The sequence below is a fragment of the Rutilus rutilus genome (assembly GCF_951802725.1).
Source record: "Rutilus rutilus genome assembly, chromosome: 2".
Classification (NCBI taxonomy): domain Eukaryota; kingdom Metazoa; phylum Chordata; class Actinopteri; order Cypriniformes; family Leuciscidae; genus Rutilus; species Rutilus rutilus.
This window is the reverse complement of record NC_140210.1, coordinates 60,238,581-60,262,842: the sequence shown is the minus strand read 5'-3', so window position 1 is coordinate 60,262,842 and position 24,262 is coordinate 60,238,581. Positions and strand designations below refer to the sequence as shown.

At 36.9% G+C, this 24,262-nt stretch overlaps 1 protein-coding gene across 1 annotated transcript in view; it reads right to left on the bottom strand.

Annotated features, from left to right (window-relative positions):
• The window catches only part of LOC311286233 (NACHT, LRR and PYD domains-containing protein 1 homolog), a 118,805-nt gene extending 103,890 nt beyond the window's left edge, over positions 1 to 14,915 (bottom strand). The window contains exon 1 of the mRNA XM_084402350.1: positions 14,811 to 14,915. The gene's annotated coding sequence lies outside the window, so the exon portion shown is untranslated. The remainder of the gene's footprint in view (positions 1 to 14,810) is intronic.
• Between the last annotated feature and the right edge of the window lie 9,347 nt (positions 14,916 to 24,262).

The following is a 24,262-nucleotide window of genomic DNA, read 5'->3' as shown; positions in this document are numbered from 1 at the left end:
CCTGATATGTTGCGCATTTTATGATCCTATTTTTTATTACAATTGTTTTTGAGCTAAAATATAATACACATCATATAGGCTATATACACACTGTAAATGTTTCCTTTATCAAACATGTTTGGGGCCTGTCAAGGGGTAATTAAACTGCATGATCAGTTATCGGTAATGATACATTGTTTATTGCAAATTATATTTATAATTATATATATATATATATATATATATATATATATATATATATAAATAAATATATATAAATATATATAATTTATATATATATATATATATATATATATATATATATATATATATATATATATATATATATATATATATATATATATATATATATTTCCGATCACGTGAAAATCGGCCAATTCCGGTCACCAGCCGATCAATCGGTGCATCTCTACAATTAACTTACCGTAATGTAATATTTATGTCTGTTTCAAAACGTAAAGGGGAATTTACATTTCCAAAGGATCTTCTTTGCTTTCAGTTTCTGCGCAAATATGTTTCCTTAGATTGCGCATGCGCAGAAGCCTCAGGTCAACAACAAATAAACCCCGCCCATCTCTCGTCTTCTTCATCATTTAGTGTTCTGGCGGGTTTAGTTCTATCGTGAAGGATGTTTAGCGCCTCTTACTGTATACTGGATTAAATTACAATTAAATTAAAAAGTTTTACAATTAAACAATTGTACAATTAAAACATTGGACAATTAAAAAGTTACACATAGCTACATAGGAGACGAAAATGTCTGTGTCAAAAAACTGTTTGGGACTTAAAGGGATACTTCACCTCTGGAAAGATGAATGTGTATTTGAAATGGGTAATTTATGTAGAAGAAATGTGAAATTATTTTTGAATTTGGAGCTTTCTAGACTGAGAAAAGCCAGAAAATGTATTTTTGGCTTATGTGGATGAAAGACAACAACTCCCAGAATGCACTTGCTTCGCTGCCCTAGGAGGCCACTCCCAAGCCACGCCTACCGGTAAGAGAGCGCTAGGCTACTAGTGAGTCTCTGATATTGGACGAGTCTGCCCAGTATTTCGAAATGCCAAAATGTCCGGGATTCGGCTTTTGCGATCTACAGTCGCCATTCATCATGTTTACTGTTGCGAGCAGGACGAGGCTGAGGGGCGCGGGAGAACGGCGCAAGGCCAGTGGCGTGATTACTGATGAGCGACACCTGTGAGACGCACCGGTCTCGTATCTCTCACGGAGGAGCGGGAATTTTAAAACGCACATCAACCGATCACTTGTTTAGTGTTCATGTAAACACTACATTCAGATTCACCAATCGGAATGAATTCAGTTAGATTGAAACAAAAGATGTGCATGTGGGTAGTTGACAAATGGCCATGAAAAAGTACTTTTTTTGGAAAACATAACTTTTTAAGAAAAAATACATATATTTATGGAGTATGAAAACTGTAGTTTCAGAAAATAGTAGTGGTCACTCATTTTGTCAATGACTTCATATATTTTTTTTCACGTTTTCACTCAACAGTACTGTAAATGTGTCCTATGGTGTGACATTTAAAAAGTACTAAGAAATTATATTAAATAACATAAAAAAATTACTTGAGACAGAATTGTTCACATTATTAAAACATTATTTTCTTAAAGTGATATTTATTTTACATGAAAGTACTAATTAGAATCATTTTCACCATGAATAGATGAACTTGATAAACTTTTCCCTACGAATGTCAATAAAACTTTTTCGCCAACATTACAAAACTGTTTGAAATTGTACCTATCTAAGAGGAGATATTATTGTAACTCCCCTAATGCCAAACTTGACTCTTTTTTTTAAATATATTTTAAAATAAGTATATGTTTCTGTTGTTTTATGTGTGTCACACCATAGGACAAAACGTCACACCAAAGGACAAAGATAGTCATTGCATAAAAATAGTCAGAATATATAGTGTTTATTGTAACAATTATAAAGGAGGACATTTATTTTTATTTTTTTTTTGAAACTTTATCTATTTGTTTTAATAGCTTCTTAAGGAGGTCTTGTCCTAATTTGTGACATCTGCGTCCTATGGTGTGACAGGCCAAAGTGTCACACCAACGGACATTTTCTGTGACTTTCCTGTCACACCAAAGGACATTTGAGCTTTTGTGGCAGTTAATAACCATGCTAATACTAGCTGAACTGTCATTAGCAATTGGCATGATACATTTGCATAATATTACATAGTCCTGCTGTTAAAAATACAAATTTGAATAAAAAAAATGAAATTTAGGGGTGTCACACCAAAGGACAAAAAAACTTAATAACTTAAGTGGTCTGAAAACAGTTAAATATTTGAACAATTCTGAGAGAAATACTTAACATGTGCACTGCTCATGGGCTTCATAGGGGTCTTCAGTCACATGACCTTGAATGGGGTCTTTCAACTAATGTAGTTATCCATGATATTGCCCAACTTAATATCAGGTTATTGCATTTTTCTGTGACAAACTTTATGATATTCCTACACTTTTAGAAATGTATGTATAGGAAAAGTGATGACCACTTTCTTTATTTATATATACATATATTATGTATGAAATAATTTTGTCTACCATCACACCTTAGGACGATTTTGAGATTTGGCTCAAAGTTGTAAAAAATAATAATAATAACTCGGGTATTAAAACAACAAATTCATGTAAAACAAGAAAATGTTTAACCATTTACAGTATTCTAAATGATGAAAATGTGAAATAAATTATTTTTTATCTTCTGTGACGGTGAAAAAGCCACGTCACGTCAACTACCCATGTAAACAATGAATGGCGACTGCAGAAAGCAAAAGCCGAATCCTGAACATTTTGGATGATCTCGACGGCCGGAGATGTCAGAGAAAAAGAGGATGGTAACCCCTACTATTCAGCTTTCTCCACTACTCAGCTTTCTCCACAGAACAAGAGCCTGCTAGCTTAGCTTTCAAAAAAAGATGGTTGACACTATGTGTACATTCTGTGAGTGAGATCCATAGACAGTAAAAGAAATGGACACAGCAACCCCATTGGATTCAATGGAGAATTAGAAGCACTCACTTCCTGATGGCTGAGCGTTGTCGTCGAGTATCGTTCGAGAGAACAACCAGTCTCACAATTTCGTTGCTTTTTGGAGTTTTCAGATTTAAAAACGTCAATAAAGGCTCTCACGGAACAGATAGATTATAATATGCTTGTGTACCGTCAGGTGAAATCCTGCAGGTGTCGGCGCTTTTCAGAATTTGTTACTTTGTCACTTTGACAAGCGCCGCTGTGCCGCCTCCCCACACAAAGACCATGCAACTGACAACAAGAGGGTTCACTCCTCCTATACGCTAAGGAACCGAGAGTGGTCATCCAGTCTATTTGGTAGAGAGAGAGAGAGAGAGAGAGAGAGACGAGGAAAACAAACAAGCATGCAAATGGAATTATCGCGGCCGGAAAAATGATCGAGCTCTTTTTTTTTTTTCGTGCAATTAATTGATTTATTGACTATCGCAACAGGCCTAGACCAGATCCGCTTCAAAGCAGGTTTTTATTTTTACATTCTCTATGTTTTTGTGGGGCAATTTGAAAGTCGATTTTCAGACTTCAAAAAAATGGCCAAACTGTTCGCAGTACTCTGCCCAAAGCGGTTTGAGCACTCTGATGCTGAGGAGAAAATGCTTGAGCTGGCCCGGTTCTACTCAGAAGACATGCCCAAGCCAGAAGACGTAGTGGAGGAGTTTTGCTCTTTTCGTGCATTGTATTCTGAGTTAAAGATGGATCTCACCACCGACGCCGTCCTGCCACCATGAAGGAGAGAAGGATGAAGATTTAATAATAAGGGACCATGATATAGTTTTGTTAGATTTATTTGTTCTGCAGGATTGTTAACAACAAAATGGTAAGAAAAAAAATCATCTTTAAAAATGTATATTTTAGTTATGAATAAGTCACTCAATCAGAAGTTTTCATTCCAGTTAAGTTTTCATGTAGCACCTTTAGCCTACCTATGGAGTTGTAAACAAACTTTTTGTTCAATATATAATAGTGCCATGTCAATTTTATAATGTGGCACTGATTGAGCGCACTTGGCCTGTTCAGCACCATCGCTGTCAATCAGATGGCGCTGTCTGTGGTGCTGTGGTGCTAAAAACATTTTTACTTGACTGGGAAACTGTTTTCTTTGTTCGTCAATACAAACTTGTCAAAAATGTGTCTTTTCTTTGTGTTTTATTTAACATAAGCTTACTTGGCTCAACAAGTGACACATTATTACATATGCATTCATCAGATATTTTACGTTTTTTTTTAACGGTTTTGATTTTAAAATGACTTGGTAGCAGAGGGCCCCATGATGAAGCTCCGCCCCCACTGTACTGAGAGTCTAGCTCCGCCCCTGGCCCGAACCCACCATTTTCGGGAAGACTGGCTGAGAGAATTCAGCTGGTTGAGGTACTGTAAGGAGACGAACTTAATGAACTGTGAATGTTGCAGTCGCTACCCCAGAACTGCGGGGAACACGAAGTTTGCAGACAGTGCAGGCACTTCGCAGTTTAAACACAATACGCTAGTTAGACACAATCTCAGCCTCAAGCATAGAGTATAGAGCATAGAGTGACATGTTAATAAATCAAAACAAAATGAAAGCGAAAAAAAAACTGCGCTACTCATTTCTGCTTCACGGACCGTTTAATAGTATGAACCAATTATAGACAGTGCAGAGCTTCTCTCGCCAGTCGCGGGCGGATCTCGATCACGCAACACTGTTACATCGTTGAGATCCAGTGTAGAAATCCATTGAGTTTGTGACAGAATTAATAACATCGCTGCGAGATCCAGTGAGAAACATTCAGATTCGACGCAGAATTCTCTGTTATAAACCATATCAGATCAAACAGTGCTGACGTGGAAACCAGGAGAAAGTGGACCAGGAGAAAGTTTCTCCAGGAAAAACCAAGATCGTGGCATGAACGAACAAGTTATAGAAGGCTTTAGGTCCACAGATCAACAACATTCACCATGGATTTAATGTAGTAACACTTAACTGTAACTATGGTATACTATGGTTATAACAGTGGCCTACACATATCTTTTTCCAGCACTTCAAAACTATAATATCATATTTAAATGTTATTTTTAATGTGTTGACCAAAACATTTTTTTGTTCATCCTTTAAAGATTGTCCCTATTTATAAAACTAAAAGTTTCAAGAAGTAGGAAAACTCACACAAAGAAAAAAGATTAAATTACCATTGTAAACATATGCTTGTAAAATAATAGCTTATTGGCTATTTTCACTCCCTAATAGCTATTTTGCCACTCATTTTGCTTTTGAACTGCTGCCCTCACATGTTAGTCTGGAGCCCTGTGAACTTAAAGTAAAACTGCACATTGTAATTTCTGTACGTTATGTCTATTTATTATCAAAGCATTTGTCAGTAATACAGTTATTTGGGGGAAAATGTGAATAATTGCATTGTAAGGTGATTTAAGGTGTGCCCCTAAATGTTCTGCTTGCGCTCCTAAAATTTTAAGTTAGGGGCTATAGCGCTCCTAATAAAAAAAGTTAGTCTGGAGCCCTGCTCTGGCCAAAAAATCCTCCGATGACGCAAAATGACGATTTTTGCGTCATCTGAGGATTTTTTCCAGACAAAAAATACATAAATCTCTCATCTGAGGGGGACATGAAGGAGGAAAGCACGGTAATTCGAAAATACTACAGGTTTTCTACTAATACAAAGCTTAATGCTAAATCCTGAAGTATCCCTTTAAGTTTGGTATCATTTTAAAGAATACCCTTGGCAGATTATTGCTGAAGTAAAAAAAATTTAATAAGTAAATCCCCAAAAAAAGTTATATAGGTTTAAGTTTATGAAAATTATTTATGAACATTATTTTATATAAAATATATATTTTATGAAACAAGTTGAACTCGAAAACGGCTAGAAAATCAAAGCCATACATCTAGGGCTGTAATCTCCCAGTCGATTAGTCGATTATTTGGTCGATACGTTCTGGCTCGACCAAAATTCTGATTGGTCGATTTTTTGCCGCGTTCATTTCATTAGTTTTGTCGCGTTCATTTAATCAGTTTTGTCGCGTTCATTTAATCAGTTTTGTCGCGTTCATTTAATCAGTTTTGCCGCGTTCATTTCATCAGTTTTGCCCATAGACTGTAAAAAAATAGGTTTTGCCGCGTTCATTTCATCAGTTTTGTCGCGTTCATTTAATCAGTTTTGTCGCGTTCATTTAATCAGTTTTGTCGCGTTCATTTAATCAGTTTTGCCGCGTTCATTTCATCAGTTTTGCCCATAGACTGTAAAAAAATAGGTTTTGCCGCGTTCATTTCATCAGTTTTGCCGCGTTCATTTCATCAGGTGGAAAACACTAGTTGCTAATGGCGGTGTTTTCAGAGCACCGCTGTTTCACAGGTAACAGTCTGTCTTCAGAACACTCCCCTTGTTTTCACTTCTTTTGGATTAGCCCAACCCACTGGAGAAGAGAGACAGATTGAAGAAAGTAGGCTACTAGAAGGTTTGCTGAATATTATTACTTGATCTGGTTTGTTTAATAAATATAATTTTTTTTATTAAAGTGGACGTGCCCTTTGTGTTTAAGAGTAAAAGCTTTAAGTTAATAGTCTATTCGTATCCCAGCCGCGAAGCTGAGCTTCTATGTTCGCGAGCTGCACAGAGCGGCTGAAATTATAGTGTCTGTCAGTTATTATAATACATATGACAAAAACAATTGTCTAAATTATGTTACATATTCCTCAAAAGTTCTTGTCATGATATCACTAGTTGACAACATAGTAGTATTTTCGGAAATCATAGGCTATGATATTGCGCAGGTGCACGTGATGCAACGCTGTCAGAGCCGACAGACTCGTGTGTCAGACTCATTTCAGTGCAAAATAATTACGTCAAAAACGATTTAATACTGCAAATATCCTACTAGTTTTTTATGTTTATTTATAATTCATTTAGGCGGACATTTATAATTCATTTAGGCGGACAACAAGGCAACAAGGCGCACAGTGCGCAGCTAATTAATTTAAAGTGTTTTTTTTTACCTAACGTCATTTTTAGTCGATTTTTAGTCGAAAATTTCAGGACTTTAGTCGACCAAGATTTTCTTTGGTTGATTACAGCCCTACATACATCTAAATAAGTTGTGTTCCAAATATGAGGATGATATCTAAAAAAATTAGCTTTCGGTAAGATTTTGTTTGGGCGCAGTACTAGACTTTCCCCACTGGATGCCAGCAAAACTCCACTGGAGATACACAGCGATTGGATTTGTTTGTATTTGCAGTTGAGTTTTTCTCTCTCAATATTACAAACACACACATGCACACAAACACATTTTTTTATAACACACATACCAACCACACTCTGACATCCATACCAACACACTAGGGGTGTCAAAATTTATCGTTTCTACGATGCATCGCGATGCAGACAAGGACGATTCGGTATCAGTTCAGTAATAGACCATAACCGATTATAATGTACTTGCACTTTTCTGACGTCATTTGACGCGTACGTGCTTTGTCGCGGTAGCATACAATGGCAGAGGGAGGTGAGACACGAGTGCGAGAAAATTAAAAATGCTCCAACTACTTTAAAGCCTACATCTGGGCACATTTCGGCTTTTTATGAACAACCTGGTAAGCACGACCTGCAGAAGACACGCGCTGTGTGCGCTCATGTCACGCACAAATAGAATATGCAGGAGGTAATACCACTAACTTGATAAACCACGTTAGTCGTTTTCACCCCGAGCTGTTAGCGCCTGCAGTCTGAATGCTTTAGACTAAGCAGATGAGCTCCAACGCCAAATCCGCAGCCAAAAATAAATCATCCGCCCACCCAAATAATTTTCTCTGATTTAAGTATCCGCACCCGAATTACAATTATTCTGTGTTGTTATGCGTGATTATAAATGGATGATCGTCACCTTCAACAGCGGATTCGGCGACGGTTGATGCGCGCAACTTTAATGGTAACATAATACACTGATTAATGAGCGCTGCTTTTAAATTAACATTTCTTTAAAACAAAATTTATTTGACAGATTTTCCTTTTCTTAATGGCATAAACAAGCTTTACTCCCTTGAAACTTGAAACATCACTTTTGAAGAAAAATTTAAAATTGAGAATGCGGTGCATCACGATGCATTGTGATATCGAATTGAACTGAATCGATGACATGATAATTGTAATCGAACCGAACCATGAGACCAGTGTCGGTTCACACCCCTACAACACACCCACACAAATATCGTTGCCTAATTTATCCAATTGGCTACAATATGCCGAAGCAGAGAACAGGAATAAAGCGAGCTATAAATAAAGCTATAAATTTGCTTTATAGACCAAACCTGAAAAAATGGCACCATCTGATAAAAAAAATTGTAAAAATAGAATGAAAGTCTATTAACAAAGATTGCATCATTTTATAATTAAATGGGGATAAAAAAGTACAGTTTTAATGGGTTTCAATGGGGACAATTTGTCCAAAAGAGTGATTTTTAATGAATGCTTGGACAATTGATAAATAAATATCCTCCTTGTTCTTGTCAACGTGACACACAATCTAACCTAACATGTGTAACTCTTGTGTGCCAACTTATCACTTACACATACTTGGCGAACCTACAACCCCGGGAGATTACAATATACATGGTCTAACAAAAACAAATCTTTGCAATTTAGTAGAGATGTTCCGATACCCTTTTTCCCATCCCGATACCGATTCCGATACCTGGACTCAGGGTATCGGCCGATACCGAGTACTAATCCGATACCTGGGTGTGTATCTATACAGCTGCAATTCATACTAGCCCTGTATGAATTGATAGAATTATTTTTTTAAATGTATTTTAGTTTTACAATATAACTGTATAAAAAAGTGCAACAAATAAATCTAGGAATCTAAAAAAATGATATATGAATAATAGGGGTGCAACGGTCCACAAAATTCATGGTTCGGTTCGATACGATACACTGGTGTCACAGTTCGGTACGTTTTCAATACAGCAAAAAGAAAGAAATGGCAGAGAAATTTCCTTGATTTACATTTTTTTTTTATTTTTTTTTTATTAAAACTAACATCATAAAGTATGATCATTTTTTACTTTGAGCAATGATGGAGCTATACTTGACATAAAACAAAAACAGCTCCTTATAAAAAAATGAAATGTAATATTGTAGTAGTTATAAACAAAGGTTTATTTTATTTCAGATTAACATTTGAGGGCAGGAATTTTATTCATAATGTCAAAGCAAAACCGACGTAACGTTACTTGAAAGCACAATGTTTCTGGTTTCCACATCAGCGCTGTTTGATCCGTTAATAACGGAGAAATGTGAATGTTTCTCACTAGATCTCGCAGCAATGTTATTACTTCAGTGGCGAATTCAAATGCTTTCTTTACTGGATGTCTTAGCGCTGTGTAGTAACAGTGTCGCTTGATCAAGATCAGCTCACGCTGCACTGGTCCAAACTATTTAATGGTCCGTGAAGCACAAAATAACGAGTAGAGCAATTTTGTTCCGTTTTCATTACGTTTGCCATTTGATGTTGGGCGCCAGCGTCTCTATGCGCTTGCCGCGCGCCTCATTTGAAATAACGAAATTTTGGTCTGCAGGAAAAATGGTCCAACGAACCGTGTTGCTAATACTTGTGCCTCGAAATTGCAGTATGGCATATGAGACATGCAGAGGCGGCCTTACCTATGTTTCACCCGTTTCAATTGAAACGGGCCCCGCCCTCCAAGGGGGCCCCCAACAGAACAGGAAAATCCCATTCATTTTCTCCCTAGGATATTGATTTTCAGACATAATGTCTAAAGTGGTCTCCAACACGTCGTTCGCGAGCTAGCTACCAGTAGCTCGTGGCCTGATTGGAGGTAGCTCACCAAGGGCCGTTCAATATCGCGTCTTTTGCGCGCTCAAGTTCGTTATTTCAAATAATTGAAGCGACGCGCTCATTTTTTTCCAGGCGCAACGAGTCAACATGAAGGATGGGGGTGCACCCAAACTACGGGTGTTTTTTTATTCTCCGTAAATAAATATTCTAGCAGAGCTACAGCAAGCGTTTTTCGGTGGTGGAAATCCATTAGCTATTAAAACTTCTTTGTCGTTGTGGAGAGCGCATGGTTGCATAGCATTAGCAACGACAGACGCCACGGGAAAATCGGACCGAATTTTACTATAAAAGATAATGTGCATTGTAAATGTCAGTATTTTGTCTTTTTTTAATCATTCTTTTTATAAAAATGAAATATGCGAGGTTTAACTTTTTATAAAAACGTTTTTGTCAAAACTTTATTTGAACTTGTACATGTTAGTAGATAACATGTTGCAAGACACTCCTTTCAAATTTGGCCATCATTTTTAATGTTACTATTTTAATGTTTATGTAAACAAAAAGTGCATATTGATGGTATAAGTTTATTTGTTATTTGCTGGTTTTCGACATAAAACTTGGTGAATTGATTTCATTGTGTAGTATTAGTAGCCTAGGCTACTTTTTGAACAGGATCATGTGATAACCATGCTCATTTTGGTCACTATAATCATGAAATGATTATGTTATGTAATTAATTTATATAATTATGTGTTTTTATAGTATAATAATTATATATATATATATATATATATATATATATATATATATGTCAATTAAGGGTGACATATATAGACCTACAATAACTCTTATAGGTCTAAAACAGTTAGCATAGTTGTTAATATGAGAGTTATGAGATTTATTAATCAATTAAGAGTTATTATTTAAGAGATTTAATTATTGCATTAGGCCTACATGAGTAGCTCTCGGCCACTTCAAATTTTTTTTGTTTATTTGTGATAATCTTAACACTTTAGTATTATTTTCTAACCTGTATATGACTGATATTTGACGAATTGCTTTGTTCCTTTTTTGTAAGTTTTGGACAAAAGCGTCTTCTAAATATGTAAAATGTAATTATAATAATTATAATAATAATAATAATAATTATTATTATTATTATTATTATTTGTGTTTAACTATAAATGAGTTCACTTAAGACAGTAATATGTTTGTCATAAAATAATTTATCAATGCTTTATTTTTATAGGCTATAACCTAACCTTTTACAGTTTTGGATAAAATAGGCCTACATTTTTTTGCATAATTTTTGCTTAAATAAAGCGTTCATAAATTATTTTATGATAAACATATTACTGTCTTAAGTGAACTCATTTATAGTTATAAACTCTAATAATAATTATAATTATTATTATTACATTTTATATGCTATATTAGAAGACGCTTTTGTTATTTTTGTTATTTAGTATTTTAGAATACTAAAGTGTTAAGATTATCACAAATAAACAAAAGATTTTGATTCACGCCATTCATATTAAATTGTATATTCACCCATACCCGCTAGACGCAACTAAGACAATTTGATGTATTCCACTTAATACACAATAAAACAATATACTATAAGATTCGTTAACAACGTACCTCCTGGTGTTCTTCTAAAATGAGAGTCACAAATCCGTGAGTACATTTTACAAACCCGTGGGAACGGATTGTGAAAGCGTGGGCACGGTTTATGAATTAGTGCAGATTGCAAAAACTGAAGGCACTGTTTTCAAATCTGAGAGCGCGGATTAAAAACTCGTGGGTACGGTTTATTAAACCGAGGGAACAGTTTGAGAATTCGTGAGTACGGTTTATAAACTGGGCGCACGGATTGCAAAACCGTCGCCACGGATTTTTTTTAAAATTAGCTTATTTTTACTCACACAGGTGACTTCCCGGGCTCCGTAATACTTCAAGTTGAGGGGATGTTTGAGCTGTTTTTTTTTTTTTTTTAAGTCAGCCCAGACAGCTGAAAATATACTGCGCAAATCAATTAAGCAGTGATGTTGCCCTGCGTGAAAGGGCGAGGCTTATTCCAACGTAAAACGCTGTATAATTGTATATAGTTTTAATCAAATAAGGTTGGATTATTTCTATGTTGAGCTGCCTGTTCATGAAGCTGAAAGTGCGCATAATAAAATAATATGATGCAAACCAACAGGAATCCTTGCTTTTTCTGCTCTATTATGTTTACATTTTATGTGGGCAGGGCCCCATATTAGTTATTGAAACGGGCCCCCAGATGCTTAAGGCCGCCCCTGGAGACATGTCGCCGTTTTACTGGCTGGTTGGTCCAGTCTGAAATACTCATACTGCACGCGTTTTCATTTCTTCTTCGCTGCTCTAAACAGTGGTTGCTTGTGGCAACAGCACAACTTCCTGTGTTGCCACAAGCAACCACTGTTTAGAGCAGCGAAGAAGAATTGATCTCCGATTTGCAGCGTTAAGCAAAGCTAGCGTGCATAACTAGGTATTGTTTAATATAATGGTATCGGATCGGTACATGGGTAGATGTACAGTACTCGCCGATACCGATGCCAGAATTTTTATTGGTATCGGCGGCATTTCCGATACTAGTATCGGAATCAGAACAACTCTACAATTTAGACTTGACTTGCTTCTAATTTTTACATCTGCTTTGCAATATTTTGAGAAAACTGTTCATATTTATGCCCCTTTGACTGACCATAAGCTTATTTCTTTAAAGCTTACAGGCACAGAAGAGAACTCTAGTCTCAGAGGGAACTGAACATTTAATAATGATCTTCTTCATGATGAGTATTTTAATAACTGCGTTAAAAATATTGCCAATGATATCTTGGCAGGTTCAAAGAAAGGATTTAAAAATAATTTTCCAAATATAATGCCAGAACGATTGCTGTTAAACATAGTAACGAATCAGAAAAATCAATAGATAAAAAAAGTTAGAATTACTGGATAAATTGGGGATATTGGAACAGAAGCAAAATCTTGCTGAGGAAGAAGCTGAATTAGTTATAATTCAACCCATCTTGACTAAATGTATTTTTAGCTAAAGGTGCTTTTATGCGCTCTAAGGCGAAATTGTTTTTTCATGCATTAAAACTCTATCCTAATATTAATCAGAACATGCTAATCGTCTCTTCAGTGACATCACACGCCAGCGCCCAGTAATGCTCTGTTTTTCTTGTCCTATGAAAAGAGAACTACCAGATAGTCTGATTAGTTTATGACGATATCAACATCTTCAGCGACTCTGACTCGTTTAGAACAAACATCAGCCATAAAGGGGTAAGCTAAGGGTTTTAGTCTGGCCCGCCGTGGCGTGGTTATGCAATAGTGTTAGCATGTGATATTGTTGGGCAAGGGGTTTTCTGAAGTGTATGGCAGGCGGACGATACAGGACTCAGACATGATTGTACTATAACTTAGTTGTTTGTCAGGACTCGGGTCTCTCTCTCCTGCTGTGTTTCTGTTTTCCTTCTTCACGTGATGGCACTGAGCAATGGCGCTTAAAGCTTAAAATGAGTGTTTAAAGGTGAAGTATGTCATTTCTGCTATAAGGTAATAAGTAATAAGTAAATAATTACTGAATTTCCATTTTTGTGTGAACAAAAAGTTCCAACAAAAAAAATGTTTTGTGCGTCCCAAAGACAGTCACAGAAAAATAGTGAAGGGGTAAACACACTTTAATCAGATAAAACACATTGTTTGCTAGCGACGTAGGCCTATAGTGGCTTTAAACCAGCCGAATTCACTCATTTATGAGATCTCTATTCCATCTTTTCTTTGTAGGACCGTAAGGGAATTTGTATTCATTCATAAAGCTGCTGTCACCAGGTTATTTCCAGTTTCCAAATATGTGATTATTCTCTTAAATATATATTTTAGGTTTTAAATGGGTTGGTGCTGTTGGTTAATGTCGTAACTGCAGTTGTGTCTCGCTCTTATCTGTCATTTTTGACTTATTTGAATTGATATTGTCTCGTAATATTGTGAGATTAAATAACGTCATGAACTTGCCATAGCTTGACTGTTAGTGAACTGGCGCCACTGAGGGACGGTCCATCATTGCTTTCTCCCAAATGAAGCCAGTAGAAAAACATCGGATGATGTGAATTATTCCGGCCCAGCCACACTTTCACACCCCCCCCCCCATCGTCTGCTTTCTGCCTCCGCCACCCTTAGATTATGCTGAGAATGTCACTATTCTATTGATATTGATGATTTATGCTTTCTGTAAAGTGAGAAAGAGTTGTTGACTTATTTGTTTTTTGATTGTAAAATTATCCAAAGTTTTTGGAGGGAATTGGCAGCATTTATCCTTAATGTAAAATAGTATTAAATATTTACTAAATTAAAGGATACCATTGTGTAGAATATATATATATATATTTTTATACTGCTGGCAAAATTGTATATACATAAACAAAAACACGTGTAAATTCATACCCAAGGTAAAAAAGAAGAAAAAAAGTGATTAACATATTATGATATAATTTTCGGATTCCCTGCTGCCACATTTTGTATTGTACAATTTTAAGCTATATTCGCTACTTGTTCTGTCTTCAATAAAACATAAATACATTTTTTTTTAAAGGCCAATTTGATGGAAAACAGGCTGGAGAAAGGACATTTCGCAATCTTTCTTTTTTATTTCTCGGATATTCACTTTGTCGATAACAAAACAGCGGAAAATGTGTGAGGAAACTCGGCTTATAACGTCGCTTTAAGGACTGTTTCAGTTTTCAATAAATCAACACAGACTGATATAAAAATAATCCGTTATATTTACTTTCACTTTCGATATCCAGTCCTTTTTATAGCCCAGTTTTTGTTCTTTTCAGTTCAATAGAAATGTTTCATATGGTCTTATAAACACAGATCTAATAACATGACATGATATTAAATAAAGACTGACTGAACTTACCGTGACATATGATCGTTTGTGAGGGTTTTTAACGTCCCGCGTCTTCTCGGTTCTAACGGAAGAGCTTGAACTAGCAGAACGTCATCATCAGGCGCTCGAGCGCGGGACAGCCGCTGAAGGGAGAACGAGGTCTCTGCAGAGCAACAAAAGGCGTGCCTCAATTTTGGGGCGTTTTACAACTGTTGTAGGCGTTTTACAACCTCTGTGCCTGGTTTGCTAAAACTTGAGTGGGCGATTCCTAATACTTGAATACGCTTTTCCCATCAGATATGAGTAATAAAGCGAGAAAGCGGTGAAATGAGGAGAGAGATCACCTGTCCTGCATATGGATGTAAGTGGATTTTTGTAAATTCTCATTTTGTCTAAGTTAACGTTTTAATTAGTTTGCGTAAATTTGCTTGCAACATGATTAGACAGAAAAAGCTCCAAGAGGTCTGCCACTTACAATCTATCGCTAACCATTAGCAAACATTCGCTAACTTTTTGGTACAAGAAGTTTGATACTTTAGTGTTGATAGTTAGCCTGACGTCGTCATACTCAGATTCTGATCTGAGTGAGTCTGATCTGCTCCATTGAGCTTTGATTATGGGGCGTGTTTCAACCAAATCAGGAAGGAAAATGCCTCTGCACTCAATTGGACAGACCTACAACAACCAATCAGAGCAACGGAGTAAGTTTTCATTCATGTTTCCGATCGACAAATGCCTTGATCGCGGTTCTCTGTTCCTCTTTTAAAATTAATGCGCTGTCGATATCTTCTATAACAGACGCGATGGCGAAATCGACACATAATGTTTCATAAACAAAGTTCGGCAGGAGCACGTTCACATAATCAATCCAATCAACTTGTCATCAAACACCTACACTATCAGCATGAGAGGAAACATATATTCACTCTGTCAACTCACCTAACATTCCTTGACAGTTTCCAGCATCCCTCCACTCACTCTCGGCCTGTTCTTCCACAGCCAGGAATACGGTGGGAGTACTTTGGGTTCGTGCCGAATACCGATCCCGGAGCCTCTCCTCGGACAGCACGTCAAATATGCATTTATTCTATCTGACTTATTTGTAAGTGTGAACTTGTGAAATCTCAATTCTCCAGTGGCAGCCATCTTTGTTGTAAACGAATTCAACCCAAGGGCTTTTTGATGATGTGGATGATTACGTTACCGTTGCTCATCTGTCCATCATCGTATAAAGCCCGCCCTGACAATTTGATTGGTCCGAACAATTTTTGTTCGGGCATAATAGCTCCTCAACGGATCGAGTCCAGGGGCACATTCAAGTTCAAAACGGTGCGCAACGTTTTGCTACGGTTTCCGGGTTGAACGTCATGTTTCCTGGAAACGGCGTGCACCGGTTTGCAACGGGGTTTGAGACATAGATATCATATATAAACGCTAGATGTCTTATGGCGCAGTCACTTCCGGCATCACCGTTCGGCCATCTTGTCACAGGCAGGCTTAATGTAAAGTGAATGATCAGCACGCACACAAATCCTCTTATCTCGCTGAAATCTTGACGGATTTACAAACGGTTTGGTTTCTTACAAACATTATTAACGTGGCTATAATCCCTAATGCTTGAACATGTATGTTATAATTATTCATATGTATGCAGTGTATGTATGCAGTGTCATAACTACATCTCTGACATTTATAACAAACCAAACCGTTTGAAAATCGGTAGAAAATTGAGCAAGTTATGGTTATTTAAAAGTCCATGCACCATTAAACGAGTGAGCGAGCACCCTGTGGCATGATGGCCGCCATGTGCTGACGTCGACCTCCATTGGCCAGCAGTGCGCACGAGACACCTAGCGTTTTTATATAGGCTTGTTCGACTTGAACCGGCGCTGCACAGACCGATCGGTTTATGACATCAAAGTACCGCGAGAGCAATTCAAAAGCATATAGGTGCCGTCTACTTTCTATTCGCTCTCGCGGTACTTTGATGTCATTCACCGATCGGTCTGTGCAGCGCCGGTTCAAGTCGAACAAGCCTTATGATATCTATGGTTTGAGATACGTTTTCTATTGTTTGGTGGGTGTGTCAGAACTGCAGTCCAATCAGCAGCAACATGTATATAAAGCACGCGGTATTAAAGTGAACTCGCACAATGGGTTCAAGGAAAGTAATTTACAAATGTGTTCGATACAGCTCGGTATACGCAACAACTGAGGATATTAGAAGACATGTTTGTCGAAAGTTTTATTGTAAAAATATAGGATATCAACATCATGATGTAGTTGTTTATATTTTTAGCTTCATTGCAAGTGTATGACATTTGGTATAGAAATAAACAATGGTAATTAAGTGTTTTTCCTAAAAATGAGAAAGAAAATACAGGGTATTAAAACAGTATGAACTACAAATAAAGTCAGTATGTGAGGCTAAATAGATGTGTTTTAGTCTGAATTAGGTAAGATGTGTGCTTCCATTTCAGTTTCAGCAATCCCTTCACTCGATTGGGATGTTCTCTCTTGTTCTCTTTTGTTCTGGGCGGCAAGTGCAGTAACTGTAACATCGGGCATATTTTGTAGTATTAAACACATATTTATACCGACTTCATCAGGCTCCGAAAATTCTTCACAAAGAACACAAAGAATGGCCTTCTCAGCTGCTATAGTTGCAACTCTTGCGTCATCAGAACAGTGTGTTCAACGCATCACCGTTTCCATTTAAAAAACGTTGTGCAACGTTTTGTCGGGGCTGAACGCAGCCCAGACCGAACTTCCCGTCCTAAAATTTTTGTGGGCGGGGTTAAGTTCGGCTGGCATCCAGGTAGTTAGTGGTAGTTTGCTTAATTTTTCCTGTCGGCGTATTCTAATATATAAAAAAAATAGTTAGCTTGTCAGACTAGAAAACAACGAATAGGTGCCATTTAGCCTATGTCCCCAGGACATTATGGCCCGGTTTCACAGACAGGGTTTAGCCTAAACCAGGATTAGTCCATAGTTCAATTAGGACATTTAAATCATTTTCATAAACATGCTTAGAAAAAAAAACATTACGGGTGTTGTTTGAGACAAAACAAAGGCACTGATATATTTTAAGATCAGTCAGTGCAAGTTTATTTCAGTTGGAACAGCTCAGACTTACATTTTAGTCTAGGACTAGGCTTTAAAATTGTTTGTGAAACCGGGGGTATAGGTACTAATATGTACAAAAAATAACTATAAATACATTTTAAGGAAAGTGTTGTGCACATTAATCTAACTGCAAATTTAATTTTATTATATTTTATAATATAAATTTTATTTATATTATTTCTGTCAGGTCCATTAAGTCAAGAACACACGGACAATAAAAATAAAGAATATTCATTGAATAGATTGCAAACAAGTTGATGTTCCTGAATTGAAATTTGGCGGTATGGCTCTGTTCAGGGAGTCCTCTGACCTTTCATGAGCACCATGAAATAGCAGAGAGTCAGAGGACAGCAGCAGCAGCATTAGGGAACGCTCACACAGTTTAGGACTGTGAGAGCTAAAATATCCCCCCTGTGAACAGAGCAAGCAACATGACATAAAGCAAATGCCACGTTATGCATAAGGAGGAGCTGGGGAGGTGGCGGGCAGCAGAAGCGAGCAGCAAGCATGTATGAGCAAACTGAATGTGCTTTAAATAGGGCGCCTTGTTTGAGCTTTGGCCATTGAGCAGCGAGGGGAGTTACCCAGCTAATGCAGCTCAGCTGGAGCAGATCAGCTGACGGGACAGTGTTCTTAGCAAACAGCATTAGCAGCGTCTTGACTACCTGGCCTGCCAGAACTGACGCTGACGCTCAATATCTCATAACCCATTATGTACCCCTAAACATAACCCTAACAAAAACCTCTGCAGACCACTAGATTTAAACAGAAACATGATTTGACCTTTTTAGCAGTGAGATCAGCTCACTAGTCAATGTTCAACACTCTTCATTATATCAGTGCAGGCATTAATACCTCACATGTGTAGTCAAACCTATAGACTAACATAATGGATGAATGTTAAAATGTAAAATGATTATGTACAGAGGAGGAAACTTTTTTTAAATTAAAATGGATGAATTTGTTGTCTATTCAGCACATCACAATTCAGTGGAGAGGACAAGAGCCTCAACCACAGCGCTACCTTGCAGATACTAACCCTATTCACATGCCCCTTCTGCACATCTCAAATATGTAAGCCCAGACAGTATCATCAAATAGTGGCCCATATAGCTGGGCATAAAATAAGAGCAACTGAATATGGAGGTAAGTGTATATGCATATCTTATAAATGTGTATTAAACATTTTTATACGTCTACTAACATGGCTATTCACAATTTTGCTTTAGATTATGTTATATACAGCTGTGGCCTTGGCTGTGGCCAAAAGGCCAAGCATTTTCACTGCTGTCAGTTTCCACAGACCTACATAAATAGAGCTGCTATAAAAAGGCATCTTTGCAGTTTCCACCCACTGCTTTCAGAAATTTTCAGAAATTTCACAAGTTTCAGAAACCTGTACAGGGTTCCATACAGTCTATCCAGATGTCTCCATTGTGAGACTACATACAAAGACTGTGGTGAAGGCTACAGAGGAAGAGGGCAAAGAGGTGTGATGCAGGGGTTCTTTGGCTCTGATGACTTCCAAGGATACTGCGGAGACAACTGTTTCTATGAGGCTGGAGGAAGCATCTAATGTTTCATGCAATGTGTTCCTCATGTTTGAACTTGCCACATTTATTGCTTATTTTATTTTATTCATTAAGTAGAGAATGCTGTAGTGATGTTACGTTCGTGAACGAATCGTTCTTTTTGAACGAATCCTTTAGGTGAACGAATCGTTCTCGTTCACGTAATCCATTGACTCATATTTCTCGTTCACTGAAATGTGAAATCCCTCCCTCCACAGCAGCGCGGCGCTATTAGCAGCGCATGCGCAGCTCAGTGAACCAGTGTTTTCAACCTGTCAAAGAATGAACCTCGAGCCAATAGCCTTCGAGTATGAGATGTGACGGGGCATGTGATTTGTTGGATGTAGTGAACGAATACGCCCTTCACTGACTGTGACCGAGTTGGTTTTGAGTCTGAACGAGAGAGAGATATCGTTTGTGAACGAGTTGAACGAACTGGTACATGTCGTTCATGAACGAAAATAACCAGTTGTTTGAACGATAATGATGGCGGAGCAGGCGAACCGATAGAGCTAGGTTTGTGTATTAGCATGTTTGCATCAAAGAAAGAAATTTACACTTTACCATTGTAATGAAAACAGGTTAATAACGCAAGCTAATGGTTAAATATAACAAAGACAAATTAACACCGTCATTTTTTACTTGGTTTGAGCTAAGGGGGCGCACTTGACTGTTTACTTGATTTAAATTTACACTTCTCGTTACCTGCTTTTCTTATATTTTGTTTGTGTGTTTTAGTCTTAGTTTTGTGGTATTTTGCACTTTGAACAATTTACTTGACTACTTGTGTTCATTTTGTATTATCAAAAATGAATTCATTACGTTTTATTCATTTCATATGCACTTCTCTAAAAACTAAAACAAACCAAAAAAATATGACAGTATTGGTTAGGTCTCATTTGCGTAACGTCAGCAAATAGCATTTCAGTTCGGGCTGTGAAGGGGCATGTATTTGGTTGGATCTACTGAACGAATATGTCTATCACTGACTGAGATCGCTCTGTTTTGAGTCTGAACGAGAGAGAGAGATCTCGTTCATGAACGAATTGAACTAACTGGTAGGCCTACTTTCATTTGTGAATGAGAGTGGTAGACCGGTCATTTAGCATGTGATTCAATCTCATTCAAAGCGCAGTTATAGGTGTGCACATATAATTGTTTATATTCATATTCAACATCCAGAACATCAACGCTTAATATAATCCCAGATTTATGAATGTGTATGTCTGACTAAACAATTAAAATGTTAATTATGCAAGAAAACCTTGGTTTGGTCATCTGAACCACTTATTAAGACTTATGTTATAAGGCACACATTTTAACAAAGCCAAATCACCTCTTTTTTTTTTTTTTTTACAAGTAAATACGTTCGTTAAAACATAGCATAAAATACACTCTTTTTCGCCACCTGCTGCAGTATATATGTAATATGAAGAAATTATCACTGAACGAATCAATGAACGAATCATTTTGGTGAACGAACTGAAAATGAACGAGTCTCTGGAAAGAATCAAAATTTCCACCACTAGAATGCTGCATTTATCAATATAGTTTTTCATCATATTGTTTACAGTATCTATACGGTCAATAAAGTGATGCTAATGTTTAAAGTTTTCAGAGTCATTATTTTAAGTTAACACATTTTACCTTAATTTAAAGGTCAATACGTTTTACTTTATATATCATTTAATGTAAGCTACAAATATCACTTAAATATCAGTCATTACATATAAATATCATATTTTGAAAAATACAGGTGAGAAAGACCAATACAATCATTTTCACCATTGCTTTACAGTAGGATTTGGTAACTTTATTGGAAATTGCTATTCATTTTCCTTGTTAATCACCGTTACAACTTGATTTATGTTGTGTTGTTAACACACACAAAACGAAAATAAAACTAATGTAATTATAAATAGTTGAGTAATAAAGTAATTTTTAATACTTTTAGCTTTTAAGGTTTACATTTAGAGAAAAATTGCATACAGGTAGGAGAGAATATTATAAAATATAATACACACTCACAGGCTATTATATACAATATCTGTATCTTATAACATAAGAACGGGAAATTTGGTTTATGAAAGAGTTCCATATTGAAGATCTCTCAGTAGATTAATGTAACACTTTTCTTTTTTTTTTTTTTAAGAAAATAGGTACTGTAACCTGTATTTTATACACATATTTTATTTTGACATAAATGTTGTCGCGATATCGACATAATAGTAAAAATCAAGAAAAAATTAGAAAAAATAATAACGCATTTCCGTTTCTGAAAGGGCTTCCGTACGGTTTTGATTGGATGGTTGGAAAATGCCTAGGCCGGTTTGAAAACGCCCAATAATTGGGAAACGCCTTCTTGTTGTTCTGCAGAGACCTATACTTGGCTGAAGGACCTCTGATGTGTCACTCTATTCAGTGCCTGATCAGAAAACATGCCCGTTCAACATTTTCTGTCGCCTTAACTATGCAGATTATTTTGAGTAACTATATACACCTGTTTGCATATGTAATGTTGCGTTAAAACAGTATTCAAACATAATACTTTATTATTAGTCATCCCTGGGAGAAAACTGAGGGGGAAAAATACCATTTTATAATTTGCCTTAATGCAAGTGTCTCTACCAACATTAAACACTTTAAAACAGTGTTTGTTACAGTAATAACTGGACTGAGTGTTTAGTAGGAGTGAGCGGGATACACACTAACGCGGGCTGTCACACACTTGGTTTAAATACTTCCACACATGCCAGCAAGACGAAACTAAGAGTATTTACTAGTTGCCATATCAACACTATATAGAGAAAAAAATTGCGCCAAAATTCTGTATTTTTTGGACGAAATCACTGAACATTAAACCATAACAAAAGTACATTTATTACTGAAGTTAATTTTTCATCTTTTTTTTTGTGTGTGTGTTTATGTGAAATAAGACAAATCTGATATTATTTTAATCTTATATCTGTTATTTGACAGGTCTAAGCAGCAGAAACACTTGCCGGGTTTAAACCCCAGTTGCTCAGGCGGGGCATGTTCAGCTAAAAGTCTATATGAGAGGAATGAGAAGCGGTCTTGTTTCTCCAGGTAAAAGCTTTAGTGTCAGTGAATTTGATCCTTCAGACATCAGTCACATCAAGTCTCTCCAGGAATGGAAAAAAATGATCATCTGAAAAGTGTTTTACATTAAATCGTTTTGTTCATAGTCGATTATACGGCCCTCGTGTGTTAAACAGGACAGTCCAGTGTGCGCTCATGTAGAATATATAAGGGCGCTTTCACACTTGGCTCGATTGCCTGTTCCGAACCCGAGTTCGATTGCTCCCCCCGCCCCCGGCCCAACATTTTATGTCCAGCCGACAGCCCTACACACTATTATAACCGTAAAGGCTTTTATTCAGTCGTTCTACAAGGTGTGGTCGACCATCGAATGAGCTTCTGGGACATTAACGTAGGCTGGCCAGGCAAGCTTCACGATGCCGGGGTGTTTGGACATTCATCGCTTCACCAGAGGGGCCACAATGGTACACTGTTCCCTAACTGCACAGACAGATTTAATGATGTTGATGTGCCTATAGTGTTATTAGGGGATGCTGCGTATCCTCTTCTCACATGGGTAATGAAACCATACGCAGAACACAGAGGAACAACACCGGCACAGGCTGTCTTCAGCCACAGGCTAAGCAAGGCACGCATGACCATCGAGAGAGCTTTGGGCCGTCTCAAGGGGAGATGAAAAGGTACGACTGTGACATCAAACATATCAACACTACCATCACTGTGTGTGTCGTGTGCTTCACAATTACTGTGACATTCACAATGAGGACTATGATGAGGACTATGATGAAGACAATGATGAAGACAATGATGAAGACAATGATGGAGTAAATGAGTCCATTAATTCAATGACCTTCAGTCAAACAACACTGCCAACTCCATTAGAGATGTCCTATGCTCTTATTTCTCAAGTGTTTAATTGTGCTTTCCATCTTTTGATAAGATAACTGAACACTGAAACAAGAAACAACTCAAAAATGATTAAAACAAAACATGATTTAGTGAATTAAGCATGAACTTTCCTTTATCTGTCATCATTTAGTTCATAATTCAAACATTGTTTCATTTTCTATTCATTTCTATGTCATTCATTCTATTCATTTAATTGTATATTCCATTGATGTAATTAAGGTTATTGTGTGAAATATGTTTTAAACAGAGCTGGAAGATCTGTACAATCACTACTGGATACTCTATATGTGAGCTAGACTAGAGAAATGTACTATTGCTTTAACATATCAGTGTAAGTGTTTGTGTATTTCACAACTCATGTTGCTGTTTTGTATGACAACAACTTGTTCACATTATAAGTTAATCTGTCAATAAAAAAGAAGGGAGACAAGAAACGTGTCAAGAACTTTTACTGAAAGTACAATAAGCAGCTCAAGAATAGATCTGAACTCAGAATAAAGGCACAGTAGGAGAGCCGATTATTAAACACTTCTAGACATGTTCTGATAAAAGCACTGCTCCATATGAAGAGTAAAAGTGTTAATAAGTTATAGTAATATCTGAACAACAATGTAAGGTCAACAAAAAGTGCTCCAGATTCTAACTTTTGATGAAAAAACATGAACACCATTAAACAATTACAGAAGAAAGCATAGCCTATGTATTGTTGGGCGTACTCTGCTTATGTGAAAGCACCTTAAACACAGACAACATCAGACTAAAGTATTCTCTTCTGAAGACCTGAACTAAGCTGCTTTCTGGCCTATTCTGAAACCT